Raw genomic sequence first — 12,772 nt, forward strand, 5'->3', positions numbered from 1 at the left:
TGAGATTTCTGGAGATTCGTAATTTTTGGAAGCTAGGCAACCCGTTTCCTTGAAAGTGTTTCTCGCCAGTCACTGCTAAGGGCTACATCAAGAGGAAACAAAACATAGAGACAGAACGTTAAACTACTTTATTGTGTCAAGTTTAAAGAAGCTAGCACAAACCGTGTTGGATTTCGAGTTCCAAATACATCTATCAATATAGGAGAAAACAGAATGTAACCTAAAAATTCAAACTGTTACTGGAAATGAACGCTTCAACATAGAAGAACGAAGTTTCGGGAACCAAGTTGCCTTAGTGTACTGATCATTACCTGAAACTATCATCAAGTTTGGGTGAAAAAATATTTGCTGAGATTTCTGGAGATTCGTAATTTTTGGATGCTTGGCAACCCCTTTCCATGAAAGTGTTTCTCGCCAGTCACTGCTTAGGGCTACATCAAGAGGAAACAAAACATAGAGATAGAACGTGAAACTACTTTATTGTGTCAAGTTTCAAGAAGCTAGCACAAACCGTTGTGGATTTAGAGTTCCAAATACATCTATCAATATAGGAGAAAACAGAGTGAAACCTAAAAATTCAAACTGTTACTGGAAACGAACGCTTCAACATAGAAGAATGAAATTTGGGGAACCAAGTCAGCTTAGTGTACTGATCATTACCTGAAAGTATCATGCAGTTTGGGTGAAAAAATATTTGCTGAGATTTCTGGAAATTCGTAATTTTTGGACGCTTGGCAACCCCTTTATATGGAAGTGTTTCTCGCCAGTCACTGCTTAGGGCTACATCAAGAGGAAACAAAACATAGAGATAGAAAATGAAACTACATTATTGTGTCAAGTTTCAAGAAGCTAGCACAAACCGTGTTGGATTTAGAGTTCCAAATACATCTATCAATATAGGAGAAAACAGAGTGAAACCTAAAAATTCAAACTGTTACTGGAAACGAACGCTTCAACATACAAGAATGAAATTTGGGGAACCAAGTCAGCTTAGTGTACTGATCATTACCTGAAAGGATCATCCAGTTTGGGTGAAAAAATATTTGCTGAGATTTCTGGAGATTCGTAATTTTTGGACGCTTGGCAACCCCTTTATATGGAAGTGTTTCTCGCCAGTCACTGCTTAGGGCTACATCAAGAGGAAACAAAACATAGAGATAGAACGTGAAACTACATTATTGTGTCAAGTTTCAAGAAGCTAGCACAAACCATGTTGGATTTAGAGTTCCAAATACATCTATCAATATAGGAGAAAACAGAGTGAAACCTAAAAATTCAAACTGTTACTGGAAATGAACGCTTCAACATAGAAGAACGAAATTTGGTGAACCCAGTGGGCTTAGTGTTCTGATCATTACCTGAAAGTATCATCCAGTTTGGGTGAAAAAATATTTGCTGAGATTTCTAGAGATTCGTAATTTTTGGAAGCTTGGCAACCCCTTTCCATGAAAGTGTTTATCGCCAGTCACTGCTTAGGGGAACATCAAGAGGAAACAAATCATAGAGATAGAACGTGAAACTACATTATTGTGTCAAGTTTCAAGAAGCTAGCACAAACCGTGTTGGATTTAGAGATCCAAATACATCTATCAATATAGGAGAAAACAGAGTGAAACCTAAAAATTCAAACTGTTACTGGAAAAGAACGCTTCAACATAGAAGAACGAAATTTGGTGAACCAAGTGGGCTTAGTGATCTGATCATTACCTGTAAGGATCATCCAGTTTGTGTGAAAAAATATTTGCTGAGATTTCTGGAGATTCGTAATTTTTGGAAGCTTGGCAACCCGTTTCCATGAAAGTGTTTCTCGCCAGTCATTGCTAAGGGTACATCAAGAGGAAACAAAACATAGAGACAGAACGTGAAACTACTTTATTGTGTCAAGTTTCAAGAAGCTAGCACAAACCATGTTGGATTTAGAGTTCCAAATACATCTATCAATATAGGAGAAAAAAGAATGAAACCTAAAAATTCAAACTGTTACTGGAAATGAACGCTTCAACATAGAAGAACGAAGGTTCGGGAACCAAGTCGCCTTAGTGTACTGATCATTACCTGAAACTATCATCAAGTTTGGGTGAAAAAATATTTGCTGAGATTTCTGGAGATTCGTAATTTTTGGATGCTTGGCAACCCCTTTCCATGAAAGTGTTTCTCGCCAGTCTCTGCTTAGGGCTACATCAAGAGGAAACAAAACATAGGGATAGAACGTGAAACTACTTTATTGTGTCAAGTTTCAAGAAGCTAGCACAAACCGTGTTGGATTTAGAGTTCCAAATACATCTATCAATATAGGAGAAAACAGAGTGAAACCTAAAAATTCAAACTGTTACTGGAAACGAACGCTTCAACATAGAAGATTGAAATTTGGGGAACCAAGTCAGCTTCGTGTACTGATCATTACCTGAAAGTATCATCCAGTTTGGGTGAAAAAATATTTGCTGAGATTTCTGGAGATTCGTAATTTTTGGATGCTTGGCAACCCCTTTCCATGAAAGTGTTTCTCGCCAGTCACTGCTTAGGGCTACATCAAGAGGAAACAAAACATAGAGATAGAACGTGAAACTACTTTATTGTGTCAAGTTTCAAGAAGCTAGCACAAACCGTGTTGGATTTAGAGTTCCAAATACATCTATCAATATAGGAGAAAACAGAGTGAAACCTAAAAATTCAAACGGTTACTGGAAACGAACGCTTCAACATAGAAGAACGAAATTTGGTGAACCAAGTGGGCTTAGTGTTCTGATCATTACCTGAAAGTATCATCCAGTTTGGGTGAAAAAATATTTGCTGGGATTTCGGGAGGTTCGTAATTCTTGGAAGCTTGGCAACCCCTTTCCATGAAAGTGTTTCTCGCCAGTCACTGCTTAGGGCTACATCAAGAGGAAAGAAAACATAGAGATAGAACGTGAAACTACATTATTGTGTCAAGTTTCAAGAAGCTAGCACAAACCGTGTTGGATTTAGAGTTCCAAATACATCTATCAATATAGGAGAAAACAGAGTGAAACCTAAAAATTCAAACTGTTACTGGAAAAGAACGCTTGAACATAGAAGAACAAAATTTGGTGAACCAAGTGGGCTTAGTGATCTGATCATTACCTGAAAGTATCATCCAGTTTGGGTGAAAAAATATTTGCTGAGATTTCTGGAGATTCGTAATTTTTGGAAGCTTGGCAACCCCTTTCCATGGAAGTGTTTCTCGCCAGTCACTGCTTAGGGCTACATCAAGAGGAAACAAAACATAGAGATAGAACGTGAAACTACATTATTGTGTCAAGTTTCAAGAAGCTAGCACAAACCGTGTTGGATTTAGAGTTCCAAATACATCTATCAATATAGGAGAAAACAGAGTGAAACCTAAAAATTCAAACTGTTACTGGAAACGAACGCTTCAACATAGAAGAATGAAATTTGGGGAACCAAGTCAGCATAGTGTACTGATCATTACCTGAAAGGATCATCCAGTTTGGGTGAAAAAATATTTGCTGAGATTTCTGGAGATTCGTAATTTTTGGACGCTTGGCAGCCCCTTTATATGGAAGTGTTTATCGCCAATCACTGCTTAGGGCTACATCAAGAGGAAACAAAACATAGAGATAGAATGTGAAACTACATTATTGTGTCAAGTTTCACGAAGCTAGCACAAACCGTGTTGGATTTAGAGTTCCAAATACATCTATCAATATAGGAGAAAACAGAGTGAAACCTAAAAATTCAAACTGTTACTGGAAACGAACGCTTCAACATAGAAGAACGAAATTTGGTGAACCAAGTGGGCTTAGTGTTCTGATCATTACCTGAAAGTATCATCCAGTTTGGGTGAAAAAATATTTGCTGAGATTTCTGGAGATTCATAATTTTTGGAAGCTTGGCAACCCCTTTCCATGAAAGTGTTTCTCGCCAGTCCCTGCTACGGGCTAAATCAAGAGGAAACAAAACATAGAGACAGAACATGAAACTACTTTATTGTGTCAAGTTTCAAGAAGCTAGCACAAACCGTGTTGGATTTAGAGTTCCAAATACATCTATCAATATAGGAGAAAACAGAATGAAACCTAAAATTTCAAACTGTTACTGGAAATGAACGCTTCAACATAGAAGAACGAAGTTTCGGGAACCAACTCGCCGCCTTAGTGTACTGATCATTACCTGAAACTATCATCAAGTTTGGGTGAAAACATATTTGCTGAGATTTCTGGAGATTCGTAATTTTTGGATGCTTGGCAACCCCTTTCCATGAAAGTGTTTCTCGCCCGTCAATGCTTAGGGCTACATCAAGAGGAAACAAAACATAGAGATAGAACGTGAAACTACTTTATTGTGTCAAGTTTCAGGAAGCTAGCACAAACCGTGTTGGATTTAGAGTTCCAAATACATCTATCAATATAGGAGAAAACAGAGTGAAACCTAAAAATTCAAACTGTTACTGGAAAAGTAAGCTTCAACATAGAAGAACGAAATTTGGTGAACCAAGTGGGCTTAGTGATCTGATCATTACCTGAAAGGATCATCCAGTTTGTGTGAAAACATATTTGCTGAGATTTCTGGAGATTCGTAATTTTTGGATGCTTGGCAACCCCTTTCCATGGAAGTGTTTCTCGCCAGTCAATGCTTAGGGCTACATCAAGAGGAAACAAAACATAGAGACAGAACGTGAAACTACTTTATTGTGTCAAGTTTCAAGAAGCTAGCACAAACCGTGTTGGATTTAGAGTTCCAAATACATCTATCAATATAGGAGAAAACAGAGTGAAACCTAAAAATTCAAACTGTTACTGGAAAAGAACGCTTCAACATAGAAGAATGAAATTTGGTGAACCAAGTGGGCTTAGTGTTCTGATCATTACCTGAAAGGATCATCCAGTTTGTGTGAAAAAATATTTGCTGAGATTTCTGGAGATTCGTAAGTTTTGGAAGCTTGGCAACCCGTTTCCATGAAAGTGTTCCTCGCCAGTCCCTGCTAAGGGCTACATCAAGAGGAAACAAAACATAGAGACAGAACGTGAAACTACTTTATTGTGTCAAGTTTCAAGAAGCTAGCACAAACCGTGTTGGATTTAGATTTCCAAATACATCTATCAATATACGAGAAAAAAGAGTGAAACCTAAAAATTCAAACTATTACTGGAAATGAACGCTTCAACATAGAAGAACGAAATTTGGTGAACCAAGTGGGCTTAGTGTTCTGATCATTACCTGAAAGTATCATCCAGTTTGTGTGAAAAAATATTTGCTGAGATTTCTGGAGATTCGTAATTTTTGGAAGCTTGGCAACCCCTTTCCATGGAAGTGTTTCTCGCCAGTCACTGCTTAGGGCTACATCAAGAAGAAACAAAACATAGAGATAGAACGTGAAACTACATTATTGTGTCAAGTTTCAAGAAGCTAGCACAAACCGTGTTGGATTTAGAGTTCCAAATACATCTATCAATATAGGAGAAAACAGAGTGAAACCTAAAAATTCAAACTGTTACTGGAAACGAATGCTTCAACATAGAAGAACGAAATTTGGTGAACCAAGTGGGCTTAGTGTTCTGATCATTACCTGAAAGGATCATCCAGTTTGTGTGAAAAAATATTTGCTGAGATTTCTGGAGATTCGTAATTTTTGGAAGCTTGGCAACCCGTTTCCATGAAAGTGTTTCTCGCCAGTCACTGCTAAGGGCTACATCAAGAGTAAACAAAACATAGAGACAGAACGTGAAACTACTTTATTGTGTCAAGTTTCAAGAAGCTAGCACAAACCGTGTTGGATTTAGAGTTCCAAATACATCTATCAATATAGGAGAAAACAGAGTGAAACCTAAAAATTCAAACTGTTACTGGAAACGAACGCTTCAACATAGAAGAATGAAATTTGGGGAACCAAGTCAGCATAGTGTACTGATCATTACCTGAAAGTATCATCCAGTTTGGGTGAAAAAATATTTGCTGAGATTTCTGGAGATTCGTAATTTTTGGACGCTTGGCAGCCCCTTTATATGGAAGTGTTTATCGCCAATCACTGCTTAGGGCTACATCAAGAGGAAACAAAACATAGAGATAGAATGTGAAACTACATTATTGTGTCAAGTTTCACGAAGCTAGCACAAACCGTGTTGGATTTAGAGTTCCAAATACATCTATCAATATAGGAGAAAACAGAGTGAAACCTAAAAATTCAAACTGTTACTGGAAACGAACGCTTCAACATAGAAGAACGAAATTTGGTGAACCAAGTGGGCTTAGTGTTCTGATCATTACCTGAAAGTATCATCCAGTTTGGGTGAAAAAATATTTGCTGAGATTTCTGGAGATTCATAATTTTTGGAAGCTTGGCAACCCCTTTCCATGAAAGTGTTTCTCGCCAGTCCCTGCTACGGGCTAAATCAAGAGGAAACAAAACATAGAGACAGAACATGAAACTACTTTATTGTGTCAAGTTTCAAGAAGCTAGCACAAACCGTGTTGGATTTAGAGTTCCAAATACATCTATCAATATAGGAGAAAACAGAATGAAACCTAAAATTTCAAACTGTTACTGGAAATGAACGCTTCAACATAGAAGAACGAAGTTTCGGGAACCAACTCGCCGCCTTAGTGTACTGATCATTACCTGAAACTATCATCAAGTTTGGGTGAAAACATATTTGCTGAGATTTCTGGAGATTCGTAATTTTTGGATGCTTGGCAACCCCTTTCCATGAAAGTGTTTCTCGCCCGTCAATGCTTAGGGCTACATCAAGAGGAAACAAAACATAGAGATAGAACGTGAAACTACTTTATTGTGTCAAGTTTCAGGAAGCTAGCACAAACCGTGTTGGATTTAGAGTTCCAAATACATCTATCAATATAGGAGAAAACAGAGTGAAACCTAAAAATTCAAACTGTTACTGGAAAAGAAAGCTTCAACATAGAAGAACGAAATTTGGTGAACCAAGTGGGCTTAGTGATCTGATCATTACCTGAAAGGATCATCCAGTTTGTGTGAAAACATATTTGCTGAGATTTCTGGAGATTCGTAATTTTTGGATGCTTGGCAACCCCTTTCCATGGAAGTGTTTCTCGCCAGTCAATGCTTAGGGCTACATCAAGAGGAAACAAAACATAGAGACAGAACGTGAAACTACTTTATTGTGTCAAGTTTCAAGAAGCTAGCACAAACCGTGTTGGATTTAGAGTTCCAAATACATCTATCAATATAGGAGAAAACAGAGTGAAACCTAAAAATTCAAACTGTTACTGGAAAAGAACGCTTCAACATAGAAGAATGAAATTTGGTGAACCAAGTGGGCTTAGTGTTCTGATCATTACCTGAAAGGATCATCCAGTTTGTGTGAAAAAATATTTGCTGAGATTTCTGGAGATTCGTAAGTTTTGGAAGCTTGGCAACCCGTTTCCATGAAAGTGTTCCTCGCCAGTCCCTGCTAAGGGCTACATCAAGAGGAAACAAAACATAGAGACAGAACGTGAAACTACTTTATTGTGTCAAGTTTCAAGAAGCTAGCACAAACCGTGTTGGATTTAGATTTCCAAATACATCTATCAATATAGGAGAAAAAAGAGTGAAACCTAAAAATTCAAACTATTACTGGAAATGAACGCTTCAACATAGAAGAACGAAATTTGGTGAACCAAGTGGGCTTAGTGTTCTGATCATTACCTGAAAGTATCATCCAGTTTGTGTGAAAAAATATTTGCTGAGATTTCTGGAGATTCGTAATTTTTGGAAGCTTGGCAACCCCTTTCCATGGAAGTGTTTCTCGCCAGTCACTGCTTAGGGCTACATCAAGAAGAAACAAAACATAGAGATAGAACGTGAAACTACATTATTGTGTCAAGTTTCAAGAAGCTAGCACAAACCGTGTTGGATTTAGAGTTCCAAATACATCTATCAATATAGGAGAAAACAGAGTGAAACCTAAAAATTCAAACTGTTACTGGAAACGAATGCTTCAACATAGAAGAACGAAATTTGGTGAACCAAGTGGGCTTAGTGTTCTGATCATTACCTGAAGGGTCATCCAGTTTGTGTGAAAAAATATTTGCTGAGATTTCTGGAGATTCGTAATTTTTGGAAGCTTGGCAACCCGTTTCCATGAAAGTGTTTCTCGCCAGTCACTGCTAAGGGCTACATCAAGAGTAAACAAAACATAGAGACAGAACGTGAAACTACTTTATTGTGTCAAGTTTCAAGAAGCTAGCACAAACCGTGTTGGATTTAGAGTTCCAAATACATCTATCAATATAGGAGAAAACAGAGTGAAACCTAAAAATTCAAACTGTTACTGGAAACGAATGCTTCAACATAGAAGAATGAAATTTGGGGAACCAAGTCAGCATAGTGTACTGATCATTACCTGAAAGTATCATCCAGTTTGGGTGAAAAAATATTTGCTGAGATTTCTGGAGATTCGTAATTTTTGGACGCTTGGCAGCCCCTTTATATGGAAGTGTTTATCGCCAATCACTGCTTAGGGCTACATCAAGAGGAAACAAAACATAGAGATAGAACGTGAAACTACATTATTGTGTCAAGTTTCACGAAGCTAGCACAAACCGTGTTGGATTTAGAGTTCCAAATACATCTATCAATATAGGAGAAAACAGAGTGAAACCTAAAAATTCAAACTGTTACTGGAAACGAACGCTTCAACATAGAAGAACGAAATTTGGTGAACCAAGTGGGCTTAGTGTTCTGATCATTACCTGAAAGTATCATCCAGTTTGGGTGAAAAAATATTTGCTGAGATTTCTGGAGATTCATAATTTTTGGAAGCTTGGCAACCCCTTTCCATGAAAGTGTTTCTCGCCAGTCCCTGCTAAGGGCTAAATCAAGAGGAAACAAAACATAGAGACAGAACATGAAACTACTTTATTGTGTCAAGTTTCAAGAAGCTAGCACAAACCGTGTTGGATTTAGAGTTCCAAATACATCTATCAATATAGGAGAAAACAGAATGAAACCTAAAATTTCAAAATGTTACTGGAAATGAACGCTTCAACATAGAAGAACGAAGTTTCGGGAACCAACTCGCCGCCTTAGTGTACTGATCATTACCTGAAACTACCATCAAGTTTGGGTGAAAACATATTTGCTGAGATTTCTGGAGATTCGTAATTTTTGGATGCTTGGCAACCCCTTTCCTTGAAAGTGTTTCTCGCCCGTCAATGCTTAGGGCTACATCAAGAGGAAACAAAACATAGAGATAGAACGTGAAACTACTTTATTGTGTCAAGTTTCAGGAAGCTAGCACAAACCGTGTTGGATTTAGAGTTCCAAATACATCTATCAATATAGGAGAAAACAGAGTGAAACCTAAAAATTCAAACTGTTACTGGAAAAGAAAGCTTCAACATAGAAGAACGAAATTTGGTGAACCAAGTGGGCTTAGTGATCTGATCATTACCTGAAAGGATCATCCAGTTTGTGTGAAAACATATTTGCTGAGATTTCTGGAGATTCGTAATTTTTGGATGCTTGGCAACCCCTTTCCATGAAAGTGTTTCTCGCCAGTCAATGCTTAGGGCTACATCAAGAGGAAACAAATCATAGAGATAGAACGTGAAACTACTTTATTGTGTCAAGTTTCAAGAAGCTAGCACAAACCGTGTTGGATTTAGAGTTCCAAATACATCTATCAATATAGGAGAAAACAGAGTGAAACCTAAAAATTCAAACTGTTACTGGAAAAGAACGCTTCAACATAGAAGAACGAAATTTGGTGAACCAAGTGGGCTTAGTGTTCTGATCATTACCTGAAAGGATCATCCAGTTTGTGTGAAAAAATATTTGCTGAGATTTCTGGAGATTCGTAATTTTTGGAAGCTTGGCAACCCCTTTCCATGGAAGTGTTTCTCGCCAGTCACTGCTTAGGGCTACATCAAGAGGAAACAAAACATAAAGATAGAACGTGAAACTACATTATTGTGTCAAGTTTCAAGAAGCTAGCACAAACCGTGTTGGATTTAGAGTTCCAAATACATCTATCAATATAGGAGAAAACAGAGTGAAACCTAAAAATTCAAACTGTTACTGGAAAAGAACGCTTCAACATAGAAGAACGAAATTTGGTGAACCAAGTGGGCTTAGTGTTCTGATCATTACCTGAAAGGATCATCCAGTTTGTGTGAAAAAATATTTGCTGAGATTTCTGGAGACTCGTAATTTTTGGAAGCTTGGCAACCCGTTTCCATGAAAGTGTTTCTCGCCAGTCCCTGCTAAGGGCTACATCAAGAGGAAACAAAACATAGAGATGGAACGTGAAACTACTTTATTGTGTCAAGTTTCAAGAAGCTAGCACAAACCGTGTTGGATTTAGAGTTCCAAATACATCTATCAATATAGGAGAAAACAGAATGAAACCTAAAAATTCAAACTGTTACTGGAAATGAACGCTTCAACATAGAAGAACGAAGTTTCGGGAACCAACTCGCCGCCTTAGTGTACTGATCATTACCTGAAACTATCATCAAGTTTGGGTGAAAACATATTTGCTGAGATTTCTGGAGATTCGTAATTTTTGGATGCTTGGCAACCCCTTTCCATGAAAGTGTTTCTCGCCAGTCACTGCTTAGGGCTACATCAAGAGGAAACAAAACATAGAGATAGAACGTGAAACTACATTATTGTGTCAAGTTTCAAGAAGCTAGCACAAACCGTGTTGGATTTAGAGTTCCAAATACATCTATCAATATAGGAGAAAACAGAGTGAAACCTAAAAATTCAAACTGTTACTGGAAACGAACGCTTCAACATAGAAGAATGAAATTTGGGGAACCAAGTCAGCATAGTGTACTGATCATTACCTGAAAGTATCATCCAGTTTGGGTGAAAAAATATTTGCTGAGATTTCTGGAGATTCGTAATTTTTGGACGCTTGGCAGCCCCTTTATATGGAAGTGTTTATCGCCAGTCACTGCTTAGGGCTACATCAAGAGGAAACAAAACATAGAGATAGAACGTGAAACTACATTATTGTGTCAAGTTTCAAGAAGCTAGCACAAACCGTGTTGGATTTAGAGTTCCAAATACATCTATCAATATAGGAGAAAACAGAGTGAAACCTAAAAATTCAAACTGTTACTGGAAATGAACGCTTCAACATAGAAAAACGAAATTTGGTGAACCAAGTGGGCTTAGTGTTCTGATCATTACCTGAAAGTATCATCCAGTTTGGGTGAAAAAATATTTGCTGAGATTTCTGGAGATTCATAATTTTTGGAAGCTTGGCAACCCCTTTCCATGAAAGTGTTTCTCGCCAGTCCCTGCTAAGGGCTAAATCAAGAGGAAACAAAACATAGAGACAGAACGTGAAACTACTTTATTGTGTCAAGTTTCAAGAAGCTAGCACAAACCGTGTTGGATTTAGAGTTCCAAATACATCTATCAATATAGGAGAAAACAGAATGAAACCTAAAAATTCAAACTGTTACTGGAAATGAACGCTTCAACATAGAAGAACGAAGTTTCGGGAACCAAATTGCCACCTTAGTGTACTGATCATTACCTGAAACTATCATCAAGTTTGGGTGAAAACATATTTGCTGAGATTTCTGGAGATTCGTAATTTTTGGATGCTTGGCAACCCCTTTCCATGAAAGTGTTTCTCGCCAGTCAATGCTTAGGGCTACATCAAGAGGAAACAAAACATAGAGATAGAACGTGAAACTACTTTATTGTGTCAAGTTTCAAGAAGCTAGCACAAACCGTGTTGGATTTAGAGTTCCAAATACATCTATCAATATAGGAGAAAACAGAGTGAAACCTAAAAATTCAAACTGTTACTGGAAAAGAAAGCTTCAACATAGAAGAATGAAATTTGGTGAACCAAGTGGGCTTAGTGTTGTGATCATTACCTGAAAGGATCATCCAGTTTGTGTGAAAAAATATTTGCTGAGATTTCTGGAGATTCGTAATTTTTGGAAGCTTGGCAACCCGTTTCCATGAAAGTGTTCCTCGCCAGTCCCTGCTAAGGGCTACATCAAGAGGAAACAAAACATAGAGACAGAACGTGAAACTACTTTATTGTGTCAAGTTTCAAGAAGCTAGCACAAACCGTGTTGGATTTAGATTTCCAAATACATCTATCAATATAGGAGAAAACAGAGTGAAACCTAAAAATTCAAACTGTTACTGGAAATGAACGCTTCAACATAGAAGAACGAAATTTGGTGAACCAAGTGGGCTTAGTGTTCTGATCATTACCTGAAAGTATCATCCAGTTTGGGTGAAAAAATATTTGCTGAGATTTCTGGAGATTCGTAATTTTTGGAAGCTTGGCAACCCCTTTCCATGGAAGTGTTTCTCGCCAGTCACTGCTTAGGGCTACATCAAGAGGAAACAAAACATAGAGATAGAACGTGAAACTACATTATTGTGTCAAGTTTCAAGAAGCTAGCACAAACCGTGTTGGATTTAGAGTTCCAAATACATCTATCAATATAGGAGAAAACAGAGTGAAACCTAAAAATTCAAACTGTTACTGGAAAAGAACGCTTCAACATAGAAGAACGAAATTTGGTGAACCAAGTGGGCTTAGTGTTCTGATCATTACCTGAAAGGATCATCCAGTTTGTGTTAAAAAATATTTGCTGAGATTTCTGGAGATTCGTAATTTTTGGAAGCTTGGCAACCCGTTTCCATGAAAGTGTTTCTCGCCAGTCCCTGCTAAGGGCTACATCAAGAGGAAACAAAACATAGAGACGGAACGTGAAACTACTTTATTGTGTCAAGTTTCAAGAAGCTAGCACAAACCGTGTTGGATTTAGAGTTCCAAATACATCTATC

The sequence above is a fragment of the Spermophilus citellus genome, assembly GCF_964194105.1.
Source record: "Spermophilus citellus genome assembly, chromosome: 5".
Classification (NCBI taxonomy): Eukaryota; Metazoa; Chordata; class Mammalia; order Rodentia; family Sciuridae; genus Spermophilus; species Spermophilus citellus.